Here is a 13,028-nt window from a genome sequence, read left to right on the forward strand (position 1 = left end):
TGTTTTATAAACGCTGTGTAGCTCTGTGACTCATCGCGTTTCAGGCTCTCCCATTGGCGGATCAGTACAGAAGCCTCCAGGCAATATCTAACATATACTCTGGTCCCTGGGATTTTATAGAATGAAATGCTTCCTGACGAAGAATCAGGCAAGAATGTGCGTATTACCTTATAATCTGTAAGTCTCAAAAGTGGTGGATTTTATTTTGTCCATTGGGTTTTCTTTTCCCCTGCTTTTGATTGAAATCTTACCTGAAGTGAGCACATATATGCAAAGCAAATTTAAATTATATAAACGTATGTAAAATGCCTAGCAGGTACATGTTAATACTGCCATGTTACGACTTAATTAGATAATTGGCATGCAAATGAACATAATAGCTAAAGGAATTACAAGAGATACACTGATAAAAGAGTATAGTCAACAGGTTTTGAATACATCCCAGAACTCAATGCCTATCCTTGGTCACCTAGTTTGCTCATGAGTACCGTAACTTTTAATTTACAAAATAAGAGCCCAGAGCATGAAATATCCATGGCAGCTTAACTAGATATTGATATACATGGAGTGTGAGATGCCACTACACTTAATCATTCCCCTTTCTCCACAGGAATCCTTGAACTGACAGATTCAAAGTGACTTTGATAGCCTTATCTTCTGAATCAACAACACTTCATTTCTCCGATTTAAAAAAAGTGGCAACATTTAAAGGATGTTCAGACGTACGTTATGCTTTCACGATACAAACAATGCCAGACACGGAGGAGCTCGCTGGGCCAGGCACGAGGGCGCTCAGCGAATGTTATCACCATCTGGGGAAAACAAAGAAGCTCCAGAGCACTACACAAAGCCCAGACCCCACATCTGGGCCCCGTCTGGTCCAAAAAGATGCCAAGTCCAGATCCTGGAAGGCAGCCTATCCTTCGGAGCCTCAGACACCATCCGCAGGGGTGACACTTGCTCGCATCATCTCGCCGGTCGCAGGCTGAGATCAGAACCCCACACGGTTGCCGTGGGTCACAACCTCTTTATGTTGGAGGCCGACGCGCGACCAAGCAGACACAGTCACATCTTCAGACCGTGCACACGGAGCACAAGATCAGGCTTGAGCACCATGCACTGGCTGTGCGTGGCCGTGCGTCACCCAAGCCCATCTTCGGTGTGTCCACATGCAAGAAAGAGAAGGGCGTCAGGGGTGGAGACGGACCAACAGGTTAAAGCAATATTTAGTGGGGGCGCCAGGAAGGTTTGTTGCAAAGGAAGACACTTCATTCCTTTGCCTGCCACAGCAGATGAGTCTCCACACAAAAACAAGAGCCCAGCTCTCGTGCTTCTGAGGAATGCGAGCAAGATGTCAGTTCTCTAGCTATCTGTTCATTCGGTGCGCCTGACAGCCCGGAACGACAGACCCATAGATCACATTTAATTCTCCCATGAAGAGAACCGAAGTACTTTGGTCTCTTGGCTTTGCAAACTACCTTCCTTCTCCTCCGAGGGAAAGATATAATTAAAACCCTGAAGGAAGGAAGGAGGAGGAGAAGAAAAGGAAATGTGTTTCAACTTGCATGACACCGCGCGGCCAGCAGCCAGGGCACTTTGGGCACTTTCGACCTGGGCTTAATTTGTGAGGAGGCTCTTGTCTCCATTTTGCATCAGTTCATTAGCTACCAAATTCCAGATGAAAATGTGAATAGCGGACTGAGTGTGCACATGGGTGTTATCTGTTGCAAACAAACTGCCTGCTGCATTTCTTAACACATATAACAAAGAATAGTTAATTCTCATATCTCTGGCGAGAATGAATTGAATCTCCACAGAGTACTACTGCTCTTGGAAGGCAACCAAATCACTCCAAATTCTTCCTCTTTCGCTCAGCATGGCGTTGTATTGAAAGCTTCACAGGGCAAGGTATAATGGGGAATGAACTACATGGTGATGAGGCTTTCACAGTGTAGAATGTCACCGATTTCTGACTGAAACCAAAATTACTAATTTGAAGCACCAGCTAATTAAAACCACAGCTATGTATTTAGCCTCTTGTTATACCTACTGCAGTTTATAATTATGAGGACCTCTTTATCTACTCAATTAAAGTTCTTATGATTCAGGCAGGTTGCATTCGAACCTGTGAGCCCCACGGGGGCCACAGGAAAGCATATGGCTGTCCCCCGATGATGGGATGTACCTTGTACACTCCTGGGCTTGTTTTCCAGAGAAAGGAAGGGCTCCACGGCCCATGAAGAAATGCGCAGGCCAGAAATGTGAATTAATCACCGTATGATTGGGCTAAACAATTCAAATTTATTCACACTGATGGAGACTGGGGGAATTGGTCCTATCAGTGTGAAAACCCACTTCCCTGTTGGAAGGTGGAGCCAAAAAGCTCAACTAGAGGCCTCTCTCCCTCATAGCAAGTTAGGACGTTCTTCCAGCTTTTTTTTCTCCCAGATAGAATACAATTTGTCACATTACGGTGCCATCAGAACCACCAACCAACCCACTCACAACTCACTTTACTCTTAATTAACCAAAGGCCTCTGATTTCTCTCTCTCTCTCTCTCTCTCTCTCTCTCTGCAGCCTCTCTCTTGGAATCCCCACTTCCCCGACCACTGCGCTAGCTGACAGGAAAGGGACAGAAAGAAGGAGTTGCATGTAACTACTCTGTTACTCACTCCGATGCAAGGTGTGATGGTGAGAAGCTTCCCTCTAGAATGGGGCTTTTCTGTTAGCTCTGATTTCTTCGCCCACCGGTCCGTCCCCCTGGCCTCAGAACCCGAGAAACTGCCCTCGTTAACACAGTAGGAAACTACGGCACTCCTGAGGAGGAGAGTTGGGCCAAGCCCTCAGCGAGGGAAAGGCAAAGGAAGATGTGAACCTGTGTCTCTTCCACCTTCGAGGTCAAGTGATTTCTCCTCATCTTCTCCTTCTCTCAGATACTCTCCTAACCTTGCACTTCAATAGGATCATGTACACACGTAACTCCCGTCTTCATCACTAGAAGCCACAGGTGCATCACTAGGATGATAAAACCCAGAGCACCTGTAGATTCACGGAGATCGAGAAAGTTCAATTACGCCATCTTCATTAGCTCCTGGTGGTAGCGCGCTCGGGCTGACGACGCACGCTCGTCTTTTAGAACCAAGACTGGCCGAGCCGGAAGAGATGTTGGCAGTCATGCAGTTCTGGTCTCTTCGTTTTCCAGATGAGGAAATTGAGCTCAGAGAGGTAATGGGCCTCGCGGCAGGTTTGTGGCAGCACTGGGAGGTGAGAACCCAGGTTTTCCAGTGCCCAGACTCGCCTCCTCCTAACACCCCATGGTCTGTGCCTTCTGCAGCCCACGCTTCCATCACACTCGAGAATAAATATCAGTCCCACTGGCGCTCTGTTGGTCAACTTTCCTTAGGACTGTATTTGATTAGAGATTGCATTTAATTTGGATTCGAGTACAGAAAAACCATTCGTTTCTTTACACCGAACGTACAGACCCTAAAAGGATCATAAAAATTAACTACATCTGTGGGTAGAAGCTGACGGGGGGCGGGGAGAGTAAAAACCAGTTGAAGTCCATTTGGTCTGTGTATTTCATGAAGTTTAATAATCATCGTTTACCTCATTTGGTGATTTTACAAAGCTAGTTGGGGAAACATTAAAAAAACACTGCTATCTTAAAATGACAAGTTTGTTCAAAAATACTAATACAGGATTTACTGTAGTAACAACATACATGAAGGTAAATAATTCAATCTCATTTTCTAATCCAACTGGCACGAAAATACCTTTATTTTGGCTAATATCTTTGTAAAGGCATAAAAAATACATATTTAATTCACCCAAGGGACAAACATAAGCTATAACTCACTCCTTATGGCTCTCCTGAATGAATTTCTGCCTTCTATAAAATTTGTATTTATACTTGCTACATGTTCCAGAGTTCCAAGTGGTACTTTTTTTTTTTGTCAATGGCTAGCCCTGTTTTGAATTTGACATTGACCTAATCTTTACCCGGCTTCCACTAGTTAAAAAACTCTGCTATTGAATACCCTCAATATCACCCCCCAAGTTATGTACTTATTTTATCTATTAATATCCATAAGCACTTAAATGTAAAGTGCTAGGGGCGCCTGGGTGGCTCAGTTAGTTACGCACCTCCCTTTGGCTCAGGTCATGATCTAGGGGTCCTGGGATGGAGCCCTGCTTCTGGCTCCCTGCTCAGTAGGGAGTCTGCTTCTCCCTCTCCCTCTGCCCCCCCCCCAACTTGTGTGCACGTGCGCACGCTCTCAAATAAATAAAATCTTTAAAAAATGTAAAGTGCTAAATTCAAAACTATTAACGCTAAAAGCAGGCCATAATTATTTTACACATAGAGGGGAGACCCATGAGAACCTTGGATCTGAAGATGTGAACATGACCTTGAAAGGGAGTTTCTAAAATCAGTGGAACCTCTAAGTCATGTTTAAACTGTGGGACTCATTGAGACCTCTGCATACAACCACTCTTCACCAGATGGACTCTGTCCCCACAGACACTGGCTCTTATTTAAAAAAAAAAAAATCAAGATAGGAACAAAAAGGAGAGAAAACACATAAGACATTTACTCTACACATCGACCAGCTGCCCATTCGGCCATGCCAATTTCTTTAGGTCTTAGGGAAACGGGCAAGTGCTTATTCTTATAGTTCCCTTAAATCTGCGCTTTTCAAAAGGAAGTATACACCAATACTCCCAGAAGTCCTGGCAGGAAACTGGCTCAATATGTCCTTGTAGGGACACCTTGGGGATACCCCCATTCCCTCCACTTCTGAAAACAAAAGCAAAAATTCAGCTCATGCAGAAACCTTGTCAAGTCATCCTGCAGTGGGGTGAGGCAGACATTCCAAGAACCAATCTCCTCGTCTTGTGTCTGGGTCACTAAGCTCCCCTTAATTCCTGGTCCCCACCCCCTCCTTTCTAAAAAAAAATAGAACAGTCTTTATTGAGATATAATTCACATATCATTCAATTCACCCACTTAACGTGTACAATCCAGTGGTTTTCAGTATATTCACAGAGTTCTGCAACTATCACCGTAATATAATCTTAGAATATTTTCATCACCCCAAAAAGCAGCCCCATACCCTTTGGTTACTGCCCTCCCCCATCCTCCCACCCAGCCTAGCCCTAAGCAACCACTAATCTACCTTCTTTCTGAATGAATTTGGTTATTCTGGCTATTTCATATACATGGAATTATACAATATGTGGTCTTTTGTGCCTGACTTCTTCCACATAGCATAGTATTTTCAAGGCCCATCCGTACTGTAGCATGGATCAGTACTTCACTCCTTGGTTATCTAATATTCCACTGTATACTCCTGGTCCTATTAAGGGGGTTCACTGTTGTGAGCTTATAATGATTTCACCAGGGTCCTCTATGTCTCCCATTAGACTTTCCTCCTTAAGGGAATGGTCTGTGGCTTCCAAGTCACTGACACCACGCTACAGGTGACCACAGCAAGGCTTCCTGTACATAAATAAGCCATATCAAATACAGATATTATAAGGAAAACACTTTTAAAAAGTGTTTGCCTTAGGCTTAGGACAAAATTATTTTGACTAGCCTACCAAACTCCCCAAATGCTGTAATACTTATAACAAATACGCAATACTTGAGTGGCAAAGGCAATTGATTACATCCAGGAATGGCAAAAACCTAGTGAAAACCAAACCCAAGATCAACCAATAAACAGGTTCTGCGGTTTCTTAAGAATTCTGCAGGGTGTCCAGAAATGACAGTATCCATTCTCAGAAGAGCTGAGCTGGGGCTCTACCTCTTTCACTTCAAAGTCGCTTGATCATTTAGAAAGCGTTTTCTATTTCTAGGCCTCAGTTTCATTATTTGTAAAATGGGAATAATCTTTCCCTTCCCTCTTCCTGCAGGTGGTGTCAAGGTTAAATATGATGGTGGATGAGAAAGGCTCTTGGAAACTACTAAGGGCTGGGATCACTGGCACCCCAGCCGGACTTGACCTTCATCCCCACGAACTTCACTGCACATTAATTCACGTGCGCCCCAGCAACACCTGGCAAATTAGCAGGGCAGGGAATCTTATTTCCATGTAAGGATGGGAAACAGAGGCTCAGAAAATTGTTCCAGGCGGGCGCCTGGGTGGCTCAGTCATTGAGCGTCTGCCTTCGGTTCAGGTCATGACCCCAGGGTCCTGGGATCGAGTCCCGCATCGGGCTCCCTGCTCGGCGGGAAGCCTGCTTCTCCCTCTCCTACTCCCCCTGCTTGTGTTCCTGCTCTCACTATCTCTCTCTCTGTCAAATAAATAAATAAATAAATAAAATCTTAAAAAAAAAAAGAAAGAAAGAAAATTGTTCCAGGCTATGAGAGCTACATCTAGGACACCACTCACTTGATTCCTAATTCAGTGCTCTTGTAAAAAGTCTGAGACATGTAGTTTGCACAAGTTCCCTTTATGCCCCCAAAATTATAGCCAGCTTTCACTATTGCTGAGGTCTAAAGTCTTTCTAGTAACAAATGAGGGCAAAGTGTATGTCGCCAGATACCCCCAAGACATTTTCTCCATAGACTCAGAAATGATCTTTGTGATAGAGGCACTAAATACAGGGACTTCGTTCACAAACTAATACTGACGTGAGGTTTAAAGTCTTAACTTTTTAATCTAAAATATTTCCAAATATTATCAATCTTCTATCATCTGGTTCTCAGTTCTGGCTGCCCATGGGAATCACCCAGGGAAGATCTTATAAAGCCTCATGCCGGGGTCACAAGCCAGACCAAAGGCATCAGAATGTCCCAGAGTGGGTCTCGGGCATCCAATAGAAAACAACTTCTGGTCTTCACATATGATAGGATCATTCGTATATAAACTTCTTTATTGGGCCCATTTGGGTGTGCTTAAATCTGATGGACTTAACATGAAAGTAAATCAAGAACCAGGCCCCTGTGGGGAACAGATGTATTCTATTATTCAGAAACCGACATTGCTAATATATGTAGTCAGAAACGCCTCGATAGTGAAAAGCAGCTACTGCCAGAATAGACTTGTCAGGCAGGAGAACACCACCACCACCACCACCACCAACGGCTACTCTCTGTTGACTCCTTGCTCCATGCCAGGCACTACACTAGGCATTTTATGAGTATGATCTGACTTCATCCTCACCCAAACTCTGATGAGCTACTGCCATCCTCACTTTGCAGAGGAGGCAACTGAGTCACACGAAACCCAGGGAGGCTAATAGGCCCAGCATCACATCGTTAGTATGCCATGCAAGCAGAATGGCTGCAGAAGCCACCAGAATTCCGAAGCCACCCTCTTAGCCTCAAAGAAGATGCCAGTAGGAAACAGAGACGGGCAGGGCTCATGAGACAGGCACAGGACAACTGATCCAGGGGGAATGTCTAAAACCTGAACTCTCTGCACAACTCTCGGCTTAGCAGGGGCTCTTAGAGCTTCTTCTGAGAAGAGCAAGTGCGGGTAGACACTCAAATGAATATTGATTATCAACAATATTCTAAGAGTGCACTAAAAGTCCATTTTTTTCAGAGGATTCCATTTTAATGGAAATGCAACTTTTATACCGAATGATCATGAGTCTGGCAACCCAAAGGTTCCCATCTGTCTGCAGTGGCACTCAGCTTCTCAATAACTTTCTAGAAGCCGGTTAAAATGTACTTTAAAAGCAGTGTTTGCGGTGAGATTAAATTCTTTTGTCCTCACACACTCTAACCGTCAGTTAAGAGACACGGTCCAATATCCACGACTGCTAGAGAGAGGGGTCTGTCTCCTCAGCAAGTGTCATCTCCCTCCTCTTCTTGGCGGCTCCGAATGTGTGAGCCTGCATCTCCTTCACCTTCCCGTCAAGCCCCCCGCCTTCCACACTCAGGTACCCCACTACAGGAAGATAGCGTCGCACAAGACATAGATAAACATCCCTGAGTTTCTTTGTGGCCTTTGTAACATTTTCTTAGGTTGAGTGTCTGATTTCCATTTTTATTGAAAATCACTTAAAAATAACTCTACTTCTGATCTGTTCATTAAAAATGAGAATTCACTATCACTTCTTCTGGTTCATTGACCCATCGGTCACACAAACTGGTATCTTTCCAAGCACCTCGCATTTGGTGCGGCCAAACCAAGAGAGCTACAAACAACTTTATGATTCAGGAGCTTTCAAAACAGTTTTCTGAAAGCTAGCAAGGGCCTGAAGTGGGTACTACCACCAAGAGTACCGGCAATGAGACAGTGAATATAGTGAATGTATTTACTTATATGACTCTTGAATCGGTTCAAAAACTGAAACTATATAAAAATCGAGACACCATAGAACATTCTCTCTCCCACTCTTGTCAGCACCTATCCTGTTCACCACTGCCAATCCACACGTAATCAGTTTCATTATGTTCTTGTTTATTCGTCCAAGGTTTCTTCATGCTGGCTTTCGTGTCGGCTTGAAATGATCTCATTTATAGGTCTTTCTTTAATCAGAGTTGAGGCTAATGATGAGCTTTAAAGAGCTTTGAGATCTAAACCTGGAGCTACTTGAAGGAAATGTGAGTATGCTTTATGTCATCAGACACGAGTCCCTGGATCCACACGAGAGACGGCGGTGACAGGCTTTGAGTGCTCCTGAGGGCTCAAAAGGTCTCTGGCGTGGGCCGGCCCGGGCTTGGCTTGACCCTCTGCTCTTGATGATCTCTTGTCCAGCCCCAGTGGATCCTGGCGCCGTCCTGCCTGCCACGTCCCCAGTTCCATACCTGCTGCCTCTGGCCAAGCCACACAGCACAACTCTGTCTTTCGAATTAGGAGAAAGCCGCCTGAAGAATTTCCTCTCTATGCCCATTAAATATCGGGAATTCTTTTCCAAGTCAAAGCCTTAATAGAACCTGGCTTCTCATAAATGACACTTTTTAAAAGGTGTTTTATTTTCGGTTAGCTTATAAGCAAGGCAATTTCAATAACTACTTAATTTAAAACAATATTTTCTCAGAAATCGTATTCTTAATTACTTGCAAACTAAGGAAATTAATGCCCTTAACGAGCAGTTGATAATTGACAGTTTGAGGCGGACTCCATTTTCGTGTCTCACCAAACCCTTTGATCCGCGTGGACTCGCTAATTTTTACCCAGGCAAAACCTACCCCTTAAAGGCTCACCGTTGGGGCCCCTGCCTCTCCGTGGCAGGCACCCCCGGAGCTCTGGCCTGAGCACACAGCCGGGCGCCGCCTGCTCGTCCGGTCCCCCGCTTACTGTCATGACCCACGCCTGCCTCCTCACGCGTCACACGGACCTAGCGTGGGGACGTTTTCCTGGGTCCCACTTCTCCCTCTCGCCTTGATGAGGTGTCTGAGGAGGCGCCCCATGCTGTTAGGGGTGGAAGTGTGTTCCCCTCAAAATTCATATGAACTCCTGACCCCCATACCTCAGAATGTGACCTTCCTTGGAAATGGGGTCGTTGCGGATGAAATTCGGTCAGCTATGATGAGGTTGTCCTGGAGGAGGGTGGGCCCCTAATCCAATATGACCAGTGACCCTGTTAAAGGGGACACTTGAACGGGGAGAACGCTACGTGAAGGTGAAGGCAGACACGGGGGCCATACTGCTACAAGCCAAGGAGCACCAAAGGTGGCCAAGCCACGGCCAGCCAGGGAGAAAGCCCTGGAACACACCCCTCCCTCACAGCCTCAGAGGGAACCAACCCTGTGCACGCCTGGATCTCAGACTTCTAGCTTCCAGACTGTGAGACAGACCATCCATCTCTACTGTTTCAAACCTGCCGGTCTGTGGTACTTTGATGTGGTGGCCCTAGCCGACTCACCTGCCCTCAGACTACACCTCTGAGCCAGTTCGCGGGAAAAACGTCAGGCCCCATCACAGTGGGTGCAAGTGATCGAGACCTTAGGATTCCCTTTTTTACTCCCAATTCCCTGTCATCCATCCCTCTCCCTTCTACTCCAGCACCACTCTGTCTTCCCCCCTTTCCTGCTCTGAGAGAACTGTGGGTATTCAACAAAATTGTCACCAGAGAGGAATTAACGCATTTTTGCTTCCCATTTATCTGGAAAAGTGCCAAGCTCAGTGTTCAGCTCTCAATAAATATTTTTTTTTTGACTGACTGAATGAACAAATGACAGGCAAACATATTTTTTCTGCCCAAGTTCAGTGACAAACGTTGACAAAGATCTATTAATTAATATATTAATTAACTCGTCTATTTAATCAACAAACATTTCCTGGGTGCCTACGTCACATCGGGCACCACGTTTGGTGCTTGGAAAAAAATAAGACACAGTGCGCGTCTTGGAGAAATTCACAGCCCAGAAGGGGAGGCAAATCCATTCCAAAATAATCATAGTACAGGGTGACGCATGATGTGCCTATTGGAACAAAGTGCTGTGGGAACATTCTCAGGTTGGGGTGGGGTGGGAAGCAAAATCAGGCAGCTGTGTTCCAGCTGGGCCTTGTGCGATGGAAGGGTTCACATCCTGCACCTCGGCTAGTTCAAGTACACACTAACCAAAGATAATCCCATGGGACCAACATGGACAAGCGAACAAAAGATTAAAGAGGCAGCCAAGCCCAGTCCCTCGGATTGCCCACGTCTATCGAAATTGGTCCGTGACAGTGGCGGCAGAACGGTAAGATTTTCTGCTCTTTGGGGAAGCTGCAAAATGAGAGTTTGGTCTTTGCAGATGCTCATATTGAAGGGTAAAACCCTAATTGCGCTTGTGATACCGAGTGAGAGGAAGCGCCATACAGAAAGAAATGGATGGCTGAGATAAGCGTGTGAATGGTGAGCTCATAAAGAATAGATGAGATTTCAAAGGGAAGCATTTATTGTTTCCTGTATTATAGCACATTGTCTCTCGATATGATTAGTTATCAGTCTCAGCTATCCAAAACTGGTATGAAATAAAGCGTTTACGCAGTTATGCTTCATTGATGTCAGCTAGGGGAGCATGAAAATCTCCATGAAGGTGGGTAATTGATGTGTAAATCAGAGCCCAATCACTCTGTAATAGAAATGGTCCCACTGAAAATATGCTTGTTGAACACAATCGCACAGAAGCCAGGGGGAGGGAGGGAGAAGATAGAAGGCTTATTTATTAAAAATGATAATAACTGGCACTTTGTGCAATTTTCCCTTCAACAGAGGACTGCTATCAGAAATGCTTGCAAGCAAGTTGTGACCAACATATCCAGATAGTTTCCTTCTGTTCTAATGAACTATTTCTGTTTTATTTAAATGCTTAGAGAGCCTGTTGTGGATGTTTAAAAAGCAAATTAAAGCAACATGTTCATCTTTGGAAACACAACACATGTTAATGACATCAGTTAAGAACACTTATCCTAGGTATGCTTGCTATTGTTAGTAACATCCTTCTGTCACTTTGCATTTGCTCCCTGAAGAGTAGTGAATAAAAATGGACAATGCCTTGCAATTTAGTATTTTAATATTTCGCATCGAAACAGAACTAACTTGTTCTTGTTGCCCAAACAGCAGGTCATTCATCATTATAATCATTACCTTACTGTCGCTTAAGGTGCCACTACAGTGTCTGGTGGCAGATTTTTCTTCCCTTCCACCGTCCTCACTGAATAAAGAGAAAATTCTCTACAGCAAATACTGTCACAGAAGGCTTAACGGCCAATATTCCTGCCAATTAACGTGGAAAAGAAAGTGCTAGCTTTTCTTGTTTTTCCAGATCTCGTGAAAAGAAAGAGTCCACAGGAGAGGCAGGATTATGTTAGGCTTCTAGCGTGGAGCCAATGGATTTGGCCCAGCGCATGCGCACACGCCCTTCCGCGCACGGTAAGCGCATAACCTGTGTCGTTCCATAGTGCCCGTGTGCTGACTGCTTGTCCAGTATCTAGTGTGGGGCCCGAACCCAAATGTCCCCAAACGTCCCCACCTTGACAAAAGGCCTCTATAAGTGGACTCGCACAGGTGGCTAGGGGGAGGGAGAAGAAATTGGGGGTTGACTGAGGAAGGCTTAGCCTTGTTTGTACTAATGTAATTTTTGAAGGTGAGCAGATTCACCTATTATCAGTGTCATTACAAAATAAATACATGAATGAATCTGCTACACACCAGGATTTTAGATTTTTGCTTGTCTTTTGAAAAGCAACAGACTCTTCCATTTGCATGTTACTTCTCACTTCACAAAGCACTTTACACAAGTGTGATCTTATATGAGACTGGCAACAACCCTGCGAACCAGGAGGGACAGGCGCTCAGTCTGACCTCCTGACCTCCCATTGCACGGATGAAGACACTGAGACCCATATGAGCTAACTGCCTAACATTCAACTCTGGTCCAGCTAGGGTGTGGCAGAGCCAGATATGAAGGCAAGTTGTCTGTGTCCGGGAGCGGTTTGCTTTATTATGCCACCTTGTGCTCTATCTAATTGCCGCTTGCTAATTCTGTTCTTCTAGAACATGGGAAAAGTTGCTAAGTGTGAGAGCAAAGGGACGTTATTTTAAGGTTTTTTTTTGAAAATTGCCTTCTATGGGTTATCATTATTAGTAGTCCATAGCTAATGCTAGCTAATAGCCCATAAACGTACCTTTGTGGAAAACAATAAGGGACGTATACAAGATGGACTTTTGGAAGGAAGAGACCATGACGTGGAAAGACCTCAGAGAGTGATTCTGTCACTTAAAGCCACGTGATCTTGAGTAAGTCCCTGGACCCCTCTTGACCTGTCTTTGCAGTGAACACATTCACCCTCATGGTCAAAGCTTTCAAAAGAACCACTTGTCCAAAGGAGTACACAATAGAGGGGGAGAGAAACTGTAATGGGATCATCTCAAACCGCACTGTCGGATTTCAAAGACTTGGTATGAAAATAGCATTAAATACGGCATTAATAATCCAACACCGGTGGCATGCTGAAATGCTATGTGGCACACACGGAGTCAAAGGCTACTAAAATTCATTTCACCTGTTTCTTTTCACCTTTTTTAATGTGGTTACTAGAAAATTTAAAATCATTCTATGTGGCTTGTGTTTGTGGCT

At 44.8% G+C, this 13,028-nt stretch overlaps 1 protein-coding gene across 2 annotated transcripts in view; it reads right to left on the minus strand.

The window, feature by feature from the left end:
• AFF2 (AF4/FMR2 family member 2) overlaps positions 1-13,028 on the minus strand; it is a 445,879-nt gene that overhangs the window by 304,567 nt on the left and 128,284 nt on the right. The gene's annotated exons all lie outside the window — the stretch shown is intronic.

The sequence above is a fragment of the Phoca vitulina genome, unplaced genomic scaffold (genome assembly GCF_004348235.1).
Source record: "Phoca vitulina isolate PV1807 unplaced genomic scaffold, GSC_HSeal_1.0 scaffold39, whole genome shotgun sequence".
NCBI classification, from domain to species: Eukaryota; Metazoa; Chordata; class Mammalia; order Carnivora; family Phocidae; genus Phoca; species Phoca vitulina.